Source organism: Balaenoptera physalus (assembly GCF_965194825.1).
Source record: "Balaenoptera physalus genome assembly, chromosome: 18".
NCBI lineage: Eukaryota > Metazoa > Chordata > Mammalia > Artiodactyla > Balaenopteridae > Balaenoptera > Balaenoptera physalus.
Window position 1 is genome coordinate 1,608,600 of NC_138899.1, and position 12,923 is coordinate 1,621,522.

Consider the following 12,923-nt stretch of genomic DNA (forward strand, 5'->3'; position numbering starts at 1 on the left):
TCCGCACTCACCGTAAGCCCCCACGGCGAGTAACGTTAGCTTCTTTCCACAGATGGGCGCCAGGAGGAAAGAGGCTGAAGGACTGTCTGAGAACTCATGTGCAGAAGTGACAGAGGCAGATCCATACCTGTGTCTGCCCGTCGCCTTCCACCCCAAGGCCAGTCCCAAGTCCCAGCGCCTCTGCTCCGGCGAGCAGTTTGTTTGAGCCCCGTGTAAGGAGGTCAAGGTGCCCTGAGCTGAGCAAATGTCCCTGCAGCTGGTCAGAAGCAGGGCAGAGGGGCTTTGCTCCACTAGGGCCCGGGTTTCCTCACCAGCTGGGTCCGCCCCCAGATGAGAGGTCTCCCCACCAGGATGGGTCTCCCCCAACGGGTCTCAGTGGCTGCATGGCTGAGAACCGGACAAGCTCGCACTGGCAGACCTTGGGAGCCCAGCCTGGAAAGGATTTTCTCTGCAATTTGAGGGAGTTCCTGATTCACTGTGCTCAAATTCCAGCACTGACTTAAGAAGGGAAGGAAGGGGTAAAGGAAGCCAAAATGTTTTTTCTTACATGACTCTTCATGTAAAACTTTCTTTTGGAACAAACAACTCCAGTGGGCACAGTCGAAACAATCCTGTACAAATGCAGCAATTTGGGGACAATGGCCTTGGGTTTTACACGGTTACAGGCACCCAGCAGGCTGGGCCACCAGGCCACTCGTGGGAGGCATTTTGTTGGACGTCCAACCTGATTATCACATTTATTAACACAATCAAATGCTCTACTTGGACACAACCCACTTTTACCTTCTTTATAAAAACCCGTGAATAGAAATACCAACGTGGTCAATTATCACCCAGGGAGCAGCTCCAGCTTTATGGATTGGTAATGCAACTGCTTTCAATCGTCGAGCCACGTGACAGATAACAATGATAGATTAAACAGCTCAACTAGAGGCTGCATATTATAACGGCATTTAAGTTAAGCTTTACATCAATATCTGCTTCTCTGGACTTCCTTCCAATAGTTTAGCACCACCAGATTAGCCAGGGCGAGTAAAGGAGAAGCGTGAGCCCCACGTTCAGAAGGTCCCAGGATGGAGCACTGGTTCTTCTTCCTCGGCTGGTCCAGGTCTCATTTCGCCCCACAGGATGTCATACCACATCCTTGACCTATTTTGAACTTGGAGTTCTTGCTCATATTGGCTCTATAATGACGCGACGTATTTGGAGATTAAAGACATGGGTTTGAGTTCGGCTTATTTGGGAAAAGGATCTCCTAAGCCCCAGTTTCCTCATCTAGAGGGCAGCGCCTGCTCTGTCTGCCTCAAAGCACGCATATGGGAATCTTCTAAGCAAATTGTAAACGGATCAGAGGGAACAGTTATCAGTGGAGCGATGAATAAAGTGACGAACTGACCTGATAAATCGCTGTGTGCCCCAAAATATCAGTTCTTGTCCCAGATAAACATTTTTTGGTCGGTGACCAGATAATAAAAGAACATAGACAGATGTTAACCCTGAAAATGGAAAACTGAAATTTGCCAGAAACTTGAGTTGCTGAGGTCTATAAACTAGAGGTATATTTGCAATACCTCTCAGCAGAAGATGTTTCCCAACTAAAGACTGACCATGCCATAATACTGACCTCTGATCTCTGCTGCAGACCAGGGGCCTTCTGGAACGGAAGACGAAATTAGTCAATGTGGCAAATTCTAGAAGTGTTCTGGGGCAGTGGAAAGAAAACAGTACAGTTCCACTTTAATAACTGCATAACATATGCATTTATTCCATTACTTTTAAACTCCACGGCACCTTTCTAGAATACAGTGCTCATTTATGAGGTACACAGCAAAAGGTCCCGCAGAAATGCTTAGGGCTCACGTAGGAGGGTTCAAAGCAGTATTGAACACTTGGAAAATGATGCCTGGACGGAGGCAAGAGAGGAAACGGGATCACACATCTGGGGAGGAGACGGCCGGGAGGCGGTGTTTGGTCTTCACGTTTCGCCCGTACTGTGGACTAGAAGATGGTCGCCAGGGGTCCCCCTCATATGACTTCATTCACTAGTCGCCATTCACCTCTGGGCCCCGTGGTGCCCGAGACAGGGCATTGTCACGTGGGCGCCCTGTGAATGTTCTTCTGGACAGAGTGGCTGTTTGAGGTTATCTATAAAGAATATTCTCACGTCAGTGAAATGCTTAAAATTGAAATGGAATATGAAGAGATCTTTTTCATAAGAAGAGACTGTCGTCCACCTCGGGTAATTTAAGTGGGACGATATCTGCAGATAGGGATGAGATGGTGACCTCCTGAGGTCCCTTGCAACCCAAGATTCCATCACAGTTTATATGCTTTCCACACCAAAAGCAATAATCCATGTGTGAGACACTCTTAGAACATCTTAGAACAAAATCTGAGCAAAACAACCTCAGAATCTTCGTTATCCTGTGTCTTCCTTTTTTTTTAAACAACACATGAATTACAGTCGCCCCAGAGAAAGGCTTGCGTGTCAGGAGACGGACATCTCACTGGACACAGTGCTTCTGACACTCAGCACCAACTCTCCTGACACCTTATTTTTTGCTGTAGCAAAATATACACGACACAAAAGGTAACGTCGTCACCATTTCTAAGTTCACAGCTCAGTCAGTGGCATGAAGCACATTCACACTGCTCTGCAACCATCACCAGCATCACCTCCAGAACGTTCTCATCTTCCCAAACTGAAGCTCTGTCCCCATTAAACACTCACTGCCCATCCCCCTCCCCCAGCCCCTGCTCACCACGATTCTACTTTCGTTCTCCATGAGTCTGACTATTTCAGGTACTTCCTGTCAGTGGAATCGTACAATAGCTGTCCTTTTGTCTCTGGCTTGTTTCACTGAGCGTCGTATTTTCAAGGGTCACCCGTGCTGCAGCATGGGCTGGAGTTTTATTCCTTTTTAAGGATGCGGTGTTCCATTGCGTGTATATACATACCGCTTTTTCTTTATTTGCTCATCTGTTGATGGCCTCTTGGGCTTTTTCTATCTTTTGGCCATTGTGAATAATGCTCCCAGAGACCAATTGGTGTACCAATATTTGTCTGCATCCCTACTTTCAGTTCTTTTGGGTACAGGCACATCTTGGAGATAATGTGGGTTCACTTCCAGATTGTGAAATAAATCAAGTATCATAATAAAGCGAGTCACATGAATTTTTTTTTGTTTCCCCGTTCATACAAAAGTGATGTCTACACTATACTGTAGTCTATTAAGTGTGCAATAGCATTAGGTCTAAAAAAACAGTGTACATACCTTAACTTACTTTGTTACTAAAGAATGCTAACCATCACCTGACAACACAGGGCTGCCACAAACTTTCCATTTGTAAAAATGCAGTATCTGTGAAGGGCAATCAAACAAAGCACTGTAAAACGCTGTATTCTGAACATTAACCCCTTATCGGACATATGATTTGCAAATATTTTCCCCCCTCCTGGGGTCTGCCTTTTCATTCTGAGAAAGTGAGTCCCTTGATGCAATTTTGATGAAGGCCGATGTATCTGTTTTCCCTTTTGCTGACTGTGAATCGTGATATTTTAAGGGCAGGATGTGGCTGAATCTCTCCTGCAGCGAACCCTGAGCTGTTCCAAGTGTGATGGACAGCTGAGAACCGTGAGATACACAGGGCAGGGTGGTCACTGAATACACGCATGCGCACGGCGAGTGCCCCGCCAACCAGAAGCCGGACCGCTTCCTGGTGGAGCCAGCGGGGCCCCTGAGTGTCCACACAGAGGAGCCGCGGGGAAGGCGAGATGCCATCGGGGCGCAGGTGGCCCTTCGCCGGCTGCAGCTGCTGAGGGTCTGCTCGCCTGCTATTAACAGGCAACCTCTCCAGCAGCAGGCTGTCCCCATAAGCGTGGTTTCAGAACCTTTTCCCTTCTCCTACCCAATCGCCACCCCGTGCCGGGGCAGGGCTGCATCAACTGCCCAACTTACAAGACTGTAGCCCTAAGAGCTTAGTTCTGTGAATGTATTTGGCAAACTAACCACAAGGCACCATCTTTACGTCAGGTTTTGAATAATTCGACCAGCGGAAGAAAGAGCCCAGGGCAGCACTTCTCGAAAGCGACCCCTTCCCAACCGTTTCACCTGCAGGGGTCGTGTCCTTCTCACACCGTATCTCCAAATTGGGAGGATTTCTGAGCTGATAGAGGAAAAGTTCTTGTAGTGTTGGTTTCAGAATGCGTAACTTGGTCATTATCAGATTCTTTCTTAGCATTTAATGTAAAGCCGCCTTACTTAATTAAAGCAGTGCACATTTAGCACCTGGCCCAAGTGCTGTAAGAGGTAACTCGAAGAACAACACTACTAAAACCGTAACAAGATAGCAGCAGAATTCCGATCGACCCAGGCCGCCCTATCAAAGACAAATAAACCCACCCCATGTGAGCCCAGGGGGATGCAGAGGCAACAGAGGAACCGACGTCCAGAAAGGAGGAGGTCAGCATCGGGGCACACAAGGCAGAAGGGGCCTGTGTGCTGTGTAGGGACGAGAAGAAGGAGCTTCTCAGAGCCGGGAAGCTACCCAATCATCCCATTAACCGACCATCATCCTGCATGGACAGCTAACGAAAATATAACAGCAAAAGAACACGAAGCCAACTGCACCACAGACACAGGTCAACCGTGAATAAAACCACACTGCGTGGAGTTACAGCACCGCGAGGGCGTGACCCGAGTGCCACGCGGGGTCAGTGCTGGGGTGCGAGGGGGTCCACGTGAAGACAGCCAGAAGAGCAGGACTCGAGTCGTCTCAACATGGACATCCTTGCCCTTCTCCGGATTATCAAGGTGTGACGCCCGTTCCCGATAAAGACAGCCTTCTCACGAGACGGGCGAGACGCCTCAGCGGCCGGGGCCTCGCTGAAACTTCCGGCTGCCCTGGTCCATTTGCTCACCGCCTTCTTGGGGTCACCTCGCCTGGACCCCTGGCACAGCTCCTTGGGCACATACGCCTGGAGTCTGCGGGTCCCAGTAGGTCACCCATTCCCAGAAGGGATCGTACTGGAAGCTTCCGTGAGTATCCTCCCTCTGGCATCGGGCCTCCCCATCCACGGCGGCTCAGTGGGTGCTGACTGAATGAATAAGTGAAGGCTGAATTGGGTTGGTGCACGCAGCACCCCTTTCACACTGTGGTCTTGGAGGAGCTCAACATTTTCAGGTGATAACTTCATGCTCACAGCTGTGAAACCAAGTAAAGAACAAACTGCTTTGAAAAAAAATTTAAAGGAAATACTAGTGAATGAAGATCAGTTTTCTCTAGACCATTCTATCAAATAGGAGATGAGGATGGTGTCATCTACTTTCTCGTTGTAGTGAATATCCAGAAATACGGTACTTGGAGGGAGAAGAGAGTTAGTGAATCAGACAAGCGTGGCTTTCTGGTTGCTGAGGGTCATGAAGACAGCCACAGGGGACACAAGCGTGGGGTCTTGCGGGGCATCGCTGTTGGGCTGTAGACGGTCTTTAAACTCAGCTCAAGATCCGGAAGTGTCGGAAAGTGCTGCCTGGTCCTCCTGAAAAGATGCACCTGGACAGTCCCCAAGACCCAGCCCGGAAGGGAGAGTCAGAGCTGGGATCCTACAAGGACGGTTGGCTCAGGGGCCCTACCCTTGGAGGCATCTTCAGGCTGGTCTAGCAAGGTCGCAGATACTGTCCTAGCTCTGTGGGCGGAGCTGGGTGGACGCAGTGAGGGCTGGGTCGGGAGCAGAGGGGAGGGAAGGAGAGAGGAGGGGTGCCGGCTGTCCGGCACCCCCCCCGCGCTCTGCGGCCCTGCCAGGAGCTGCCCAGCTGGCTGTGCAGAGGACATCAACCCAGAGACGGTTCTCTGCTGCGAAAGAAAGTAGGAGAGGCTGGGGGTTCCTGCTGGGGGCCGACCCCTGTCTGTCTCCTCACCTCCTCTGCCCTCTTCCCTCCCTGGCAGGTCACTGATTCTCAGCCGACAAACGCTGAGTGTCCACTCGGCCTGTCCTCACGGAACCGCAGGAAAATCTCCAGGATACGGTCAGGAAAGAAAAATCACATGATACTAATTTGAACATTACAACCTGGGCTGGGGCTTTTGGAAAATTAAGAGGATAAAAAGTTCTAGAAACTGGTAAAGTGTGGCTCTGTGCATTTGTTTCATTCCTCTAGCACCTTGATGTTCAAAGCGTGGTCCAGCACCACCTGGGAGCTGGTGAGAAAGGCAGGCCTGGCCCCCTTCGACCTCCTGACCCCTCTGCAATCTAAAAGACCCTCAGGGGAATCAGACACATGTACGTCTGAGAAGCACTGTTCTAGGACAGCCACAGGTTTTACACATTGTGCAAGGCCAGGACGACAGTCTGAGGAAACACGAGATGCCTGTATTCCTCACCAGACACGCATAGAGGAGAAAACAAGAGAAGCCCGAAAACAACCGCTGATTGACCTGTGGAATGTCCAAACACAACAGACTGTAGGTTGGAACAGAAAGAGAGAGTAAATATCGGAGTGGCATCGTCTGAAATATGAAGATGTTTAATGGAATACATTCGTTTCAGAGACAAGAGTTAGTTCAAGCCGTTCCAATGAACCTAACTATTTCTGGGGGCAATAATGAAATTAAAGCAGTTGGCTCTTAAGAAAGGAATGAGGGAACCAAATGCCAAAACACAGTGCTTTTGCAATAGTGACAGAGTTAAATGCCAAATAGCAACTGCATGAAAAGAAAAAAAAAATTGTAATGGAAGACTGGATTGGGAAATTGGAAAGTAAAGAAAAAAAATATATATATATCACTGAATTTGGGAAGACTACATGAGATTGATTTTATTTCTGTTTCTAGAGAACACAATAATACCAGGTACCAATTAGCAGTCCCTTTGGCAAGCTTAAATAAGCATCACCAGCCAAATAGAGAAATCAAAACCGTTTTTCATCTCGTTGGAGTCATTTTTGAGGCACATTTTTGGGAAGAGTGACAGGAGGCTGCTGGTGTTTCCATTTTATGGATGGATAAAAAGAAACAGCCACCGTCAGTTCAGAAAAGGCTCCCTGACAGAGGAAGGCACGGTGACCAGCCCAGACTATAAGCAACAGATTCTGGAAGGATTAGGTCACAGGTTCCCAACTTTAGCCGCAGTTGGAACCACCTGCAGAGCTTTACAAACCCTGAGGCCTGGGACTCACCCCCATAAATTCCGACAAAACTGATCTGCAGATGAGGTCACAAGCCGCTGGAGTGAGACATCGCCAAATTCAGTGTGCCTGGACCCACCTGCGGGCGCTGTTAAAAGGAGGATCCTGGAGACTTTCGGCTTGCGCCTCAGGACGCGAAGGGCTGGAAGGAATGTTGTCCCACCCTTATGATGAGAAAGAGTCAGCTTAACTTCAAAGTCACAGCTTTGCTTGAACCTGCCAGGGAGCTGAGGTCACAGAGCAAATGACTGGCCCAAGGTTTAAGGAGACCCAGCGCTGCAGGGAGAGAAGAGAGGCCCAGGCTGGGCCACCTCAAGTAGACGGGACAAGACACAGCCAGGAGGAGGTCAGCTACAAGAGCTAAGGGGCTGGTGGAAGCCCGTGTGAAGCCTGGGCTGCAGAAATTCAGGGAGTCTACGCGATCTTGCAGGTTCTTTCCCTGATAACTCCACCAAACGCTCGCGGAAACACTTAGAAAGAGCCCAAGAAGTAGTCCACCTGGTGAAGATGCAGGGAAGAAGAGAGCAGCCACTGGGGAGCAAGGGCCAGGAACCCCACCTGAGTCTTCCCTCCATCCCCATCAGAGAACAAAGCCGTGGTCTGCTGGCCTCCCTGCATGGGGAAGCTCATCGCTCTCGCCGGCAAAGGAGACTGGGTGGGGAGGGGTGGTCAAAACAACCTACTCCTGGGTTTCAAATTTCAGTTCTGAGTCCAGGACTGCTGCCTGGGAGGGCGGGGCAACTGAGAAAGCCACACCCCCAGACCCAGAACCACCACCAGGCCAAGGAGCTTCGAGTGACAAATAACAGCACAATTCCGAGAATCCTGCCGGGAGAGGGACGGGAGAGGAGCAAGGGCAGGCAGGCGAGACACCCTCTCTGGGTCAGCGCCAAGGGAAGACTAAAAATGAAGAATCAAATAGGCATCGCGCAGCTGACCCTCCCCTCCCCTAAGTGATCTCTGCAGGAATTTGAAGCCTGCAGTTCACTGAGGGCAGCTATAGCAATGGAAGATCAGAAACCCACCCAACTGCTAACTAGACTAATGGAAAGCTCACACTGCAGGTCCAGGAGGAAGAAAGGCATGCCCGCGTCCAGGCACAAAAACCACTCATCTCACTCTCTGCTGACTGACACACGTATGTAGCTGTCATGAAAAAATTGGGAGGCATACGAGAAAAGCAAGGAAAACCAACACACTCCCAAGAGAGAACAAGCGTCAAAACCAGACTCAGATATGAAACAGTTGTTGGAACTATCTGTCAGGGAATTTAAAATAACTATAATTAGTATGTTAAAGGCTCTAATAGAAAAAGTGGGTCACATGTAAGATCAAATGAGAACTTCAGCAGAGAGACAAAGCATAAGAAAAAACCACCTGGAAATGCTAGAAATAAAAAATCCACCGTTATAGAGATGAGAATGCCGTTGGAAGGTTCATCAGTGGATTCAGCACAAGCACTGAAGACTCAATAAACCTGAAGGTAAATCAGCAGAAGTTACCCAAGTTGAAATGCAAAGAGGAAAAGCATAGGATAAATAAAATAACACCAAAGAAACAAACATCCAAGAGCTGTGGGACCGCATTCACATTCAAAATATGCACAATTGCAAAACCAAAGGAGAAGACAGAGAATGGGGCAGAAGGAATATCTGAAGTAATATTGGTCAAGAATTCTCAAAAATTAATGACAGATACCAAACCACAGATCTGATAAGCAAAGAGAACACCAAATAGGATAAATACAATACAAAACAAAAACATTCACTTAGGATATTACATTAAACTACTGAAAACAAGAAACAAAGAAAATCTTGAAGGCAGCTAGAGAAAGGAGACACTTTACATGCACAGGGACACAGAAACCAAGGAAACCAGAAGACAATGGAATCTCACCTTTAAACTGTAGAAGGAAGAAAAACTACTGACCCTGAATTCTACACCCAAAGAAACTATATTTTAAAACTAAAGAAGAAATAAGACATTCTCAGGAAAGAACCAAAACTGAGGGAATTCAGTGTCAGCAGCAGTTCCACCAAAAAAAAAAAAAGCAATATCAGACTAAAACTTGTATCTGCACAAAAACGTGAAAAAGCTCTGGAAACAGAATACATTAAAGTCAACTGAAATTCATTTTTTGCTTTATATGAAAGGTAAACAGTCTGAAGTGGAGGTGGGAGAACTCTATCCAGTTGGTCAAATCTGACCTACCATCTGTTTTTGTTTTACTACAAAGCCAGCTACACCCATTCGTTTGCCTGTCACACAGGCAGGTTTTTGTGCCCCAGTGGCAGAACTGAGTAGTTGAAATAGATATGACAGAGCCTGTAAAGCCTAAAATATTTAATATCTGGGCCTTTAAATTAAAGAAAAACTTTGCTGACCCCTGGTTTAAAGAAAAAATAATAGCAATGTATTGTGTGTTGACAGTATTTGTAAAAGTGGAGGTTATGACAAAATAGCACATAGGAAGGGAAGGAGGAATTGGTAATATTTTGTTGCAAGGGCCTTACATGCCACAAACGTGGGTGTAAAATTATTTAAGGCTGGACTAAACCCTTACATATATATTTGATATTTATATTTTATTTTAAACTCTAGGGCAACTACTAAAATTTGTCCTAAGAGGTATAAAAGATTAAATGGACTCACAAAAAAATGCCCAATTAACCCAAGAGAATGCAGTAAAGGGAGAAAAAAAGAAAGAAATACAGACGTAAAAAGTAGAAAGCACTTAGCAAATACAACCCAGTGACGTATAAACATAATACAACACAACTACTCAGGGCTCATTCCAGGAATTCAAGGATAGTTCAACATTTGAAAGTCAATCCATATAATTCACCACATTAAGAGACTAAAAATGGAAATTTATATGATCATCTCGACAGATACAGAAAAAGCACTGAACAAAATTCAGTGTCCATTCAGGATCTGAAGTCTCAGCAAAGAAGCAACAGAACTGAACTTCCTTAACCTAATAAAGGGTGTCTCCAATCACCCTCCAGCTGACATCATACTGAACCATGAGGCACTGACTTCTTTCCCCTGAGGCTGGGAACAAGTTAAGTAGGTCCACGCTTAGCGCTCATATTCATCACACTGGAGACTCTACATGGTGTAACAGGGGAAGAAAAAGAAGTAAATGATCTGCAGATCTGAAAGGGTGAAATAAACTGTTTCTATTTACAGATGACATGATTATCTATGTAGAAAAAAAAAATCTTCAAAAAAACTCCTAGCCCTGCTAAGTGAGTAGAGCAAGGTCAGAGGCTACAGAATACAAGAGTCACCCTGTGCTCCCGTATACCAGCTGAGGAGTCCAGCTTCTGGCCCAAACCCTACGTGTAATACTGCAGGCCCGACCATGGCAATCACAAAGGCTCTACCCGTGGACCTCACAGGGGACATGCCCCCCACCCCAAACTTGGGGCACAGCCCATGCATCACGGTCTCCAAGGGGACTGCACCAAGGACCCAGGCCCCTGGCCAGCCATGCTCCTGTGCACATCCACATTCCCAGCCCAGGCACCCCTAGTTGGGGGCCTCTTTACCTGGGGCCTTCCTCAGGTGCCGCTGCCTAGATCTCCTTGTTGGGGAGGAGTGGGAAATCTCCAGGACACTTTTCTCCGCTCTGACTCAGTACTCACTACTTTTCCACTCCCAGCCCTTCCCCCTCTGCCTCCCCCAAGCCCCTGAGTTCAGTAAAACACAGGAGCCTTTTCTTCAGGGCTCCCTCAGCAGTGAGATGACCCCGTGTCTACACCGGTCCACCCGACCCCAGCTGGTGCCATCCTGCGGGCTAAATGCAATGTGGGCACCGTGCTTCCTCTGGCTCACACTGTCACAGTAGGTGATGGAAGGCTGACAGGTGCCTTTACCACTTGGCTTGTTTTCTTAATCAGTTGTTCTGACATCTGGCAGCTCAGCTTTCAGCTCAGCTGAGCTCTTGAATATGAACAATTAGAATTTGAAATTAAAAAAAAAAACCAAACCATAAAGCACTTAAGTATAAAGCTAACAAAATATGTGCAGGATCTGTATACTAAAAACAACAAAATGCCAGTGATAGAAATCAAAGAAGATATAAATTAATAGAGAGACATACTGTGTTCACGAAATAGAAGACTCGTTGCTAAGATGTCAATTCTCTAGAATTTGATCTATAATAATCTCAATCAAAATCTCAGCAAGGTTTTTAATAGATATTGACAAGCTGATTCTAAAATTTATACGGAAAGGCATAGGAACTAGAATAGCCAAGACAGTGCTGACGAGGAAGCCCTCACATTACTCAAATTCGTGGTATAGTAATCATGCTAGAGGCAAAAAGAATGGACGCATAGATCAACAGGCCAGGATAAAGCTCAGAAAGAGGCCCACAAAAATACAGTCAACTGACTTTGGACAAAATGGCAACATCAATGGAGAAAGGATTAAAAAAAAAAAAAACTAGAAATATTGTACACACCTATATAAGTAAATAAATAAACCTTGACACATACTTCATACTTTATCCAAAAATTTAACTAACAGCAGATTATATATAGCCTAAATGTAAAATGTTAAACTATAAAACTTTTAGAAGAAAGCCTGTTTGACCCTGGGTTTGGTGATGTGATTCTAGATATGACACCAAAAGCATGTCATAAAAAAATTTGTTAAATTGTCCTTCATCAAAATAAACTTTTGTCTTCTGTGAAAAATACTGTTAGGAGAATGAAAAGCCACAGACCTGGTAGAAAATATTTGTAAATCATTATCTGATAAAAGACTTCTATCTCGACTATATAAAGAACATTTGAAACTCAACAATAAAAAACACAAACAACCCAATAAAAAACTGACAAAATATCTGATCAGATACTTTACCAAAGAAGATGTATTGATGGCATATAGGCTTATGAAAAGATGCTCAACATCATTAGTCATTAAGGAAATGAAAATTGAAACCACAACAAGATACCAGTAACTGCACACCAATTAGAATGGCTAAGATTAAAAACAAATGAATAAAATTTTAAAAAGGAGCAATACCAAATGTTGGCAAGGATGCAGAGAAACAGACACACTCATTTATTGCTGCTGGGAATGTGTCCAGACACTTTCTAAAGACAGTTTGGTAGCTTCTTACGAAGCTAAACATGATTGTACCATACAACCCAGCAAACCCACTTCTAGGTATCTACCCAAGTGAATTCAAAACTTATGTCCTGGGGCTTCCCTGGTGGCGCAGTGGTTGAGAATCTGCCTGCCAATGCAGGGGACACGGGTTCGAGCCCTGGTCTGGGAAGATCCCACATGCCGCGGAGCGACTGGGCCCGTGAGCCACAACTACTGAGCCTGCGCGTCTGGAGCCTGTGCTCCGCAACAAGAGAGGCCGCGATAGTGAGAGGCCCGTGCACCGCGATGAAGAGTGGCCCCCACTTGCCGCAACTGGAGAAAGCCCTCACACAGAAACGAAGACCCAACACAGCCATAAATAAATAAATAAATAAATAAAATATTTTAAAAAAACAAAAACAAAAAACAAAAACAAAAAAAAAAACTTATGTCCTCGCAAAAAAAAAAAAAGAAAAAAAAACCCAATCCCCCGCAACTGTATGTGAATTTTATAGTAGCTTTGCAGGAATGTTCAGAGCAGCAATAGGAAAGAGCAAACAGTTGTCGATTCATGCTACTAATGGACAGATCTTGCAATAATTTTGCTAAGTTAGAGAAGTTAGTCTCAAAAGGCTA

At 46.1% G+C, this 12,923-nt stretch overlaps 1 long non-coding RNA gene across 1 annotated transcript; it reads right to left on the bottom strand.

Annotated features, from left to right (window-relative positions):
* Positions 1 to 1,736: 1,736 nt before the first annotated feature.
* LOC309647526 lies at positions 1,737 to 12,393 on the bottom strand. The gene is made up of 2 exons (XR_014256144.1): positions 10,739 to 12,393; positions 1,737 to 2,145 (listed from the first exon to the last, which is right to left on the bottom strand). It is a non-coding gene; the product is annotated as an uncharacterized lncRNA (long non-coding RNA).
* Positions 12,394 to 12,923: the final 530 nt, after the last annotated feature.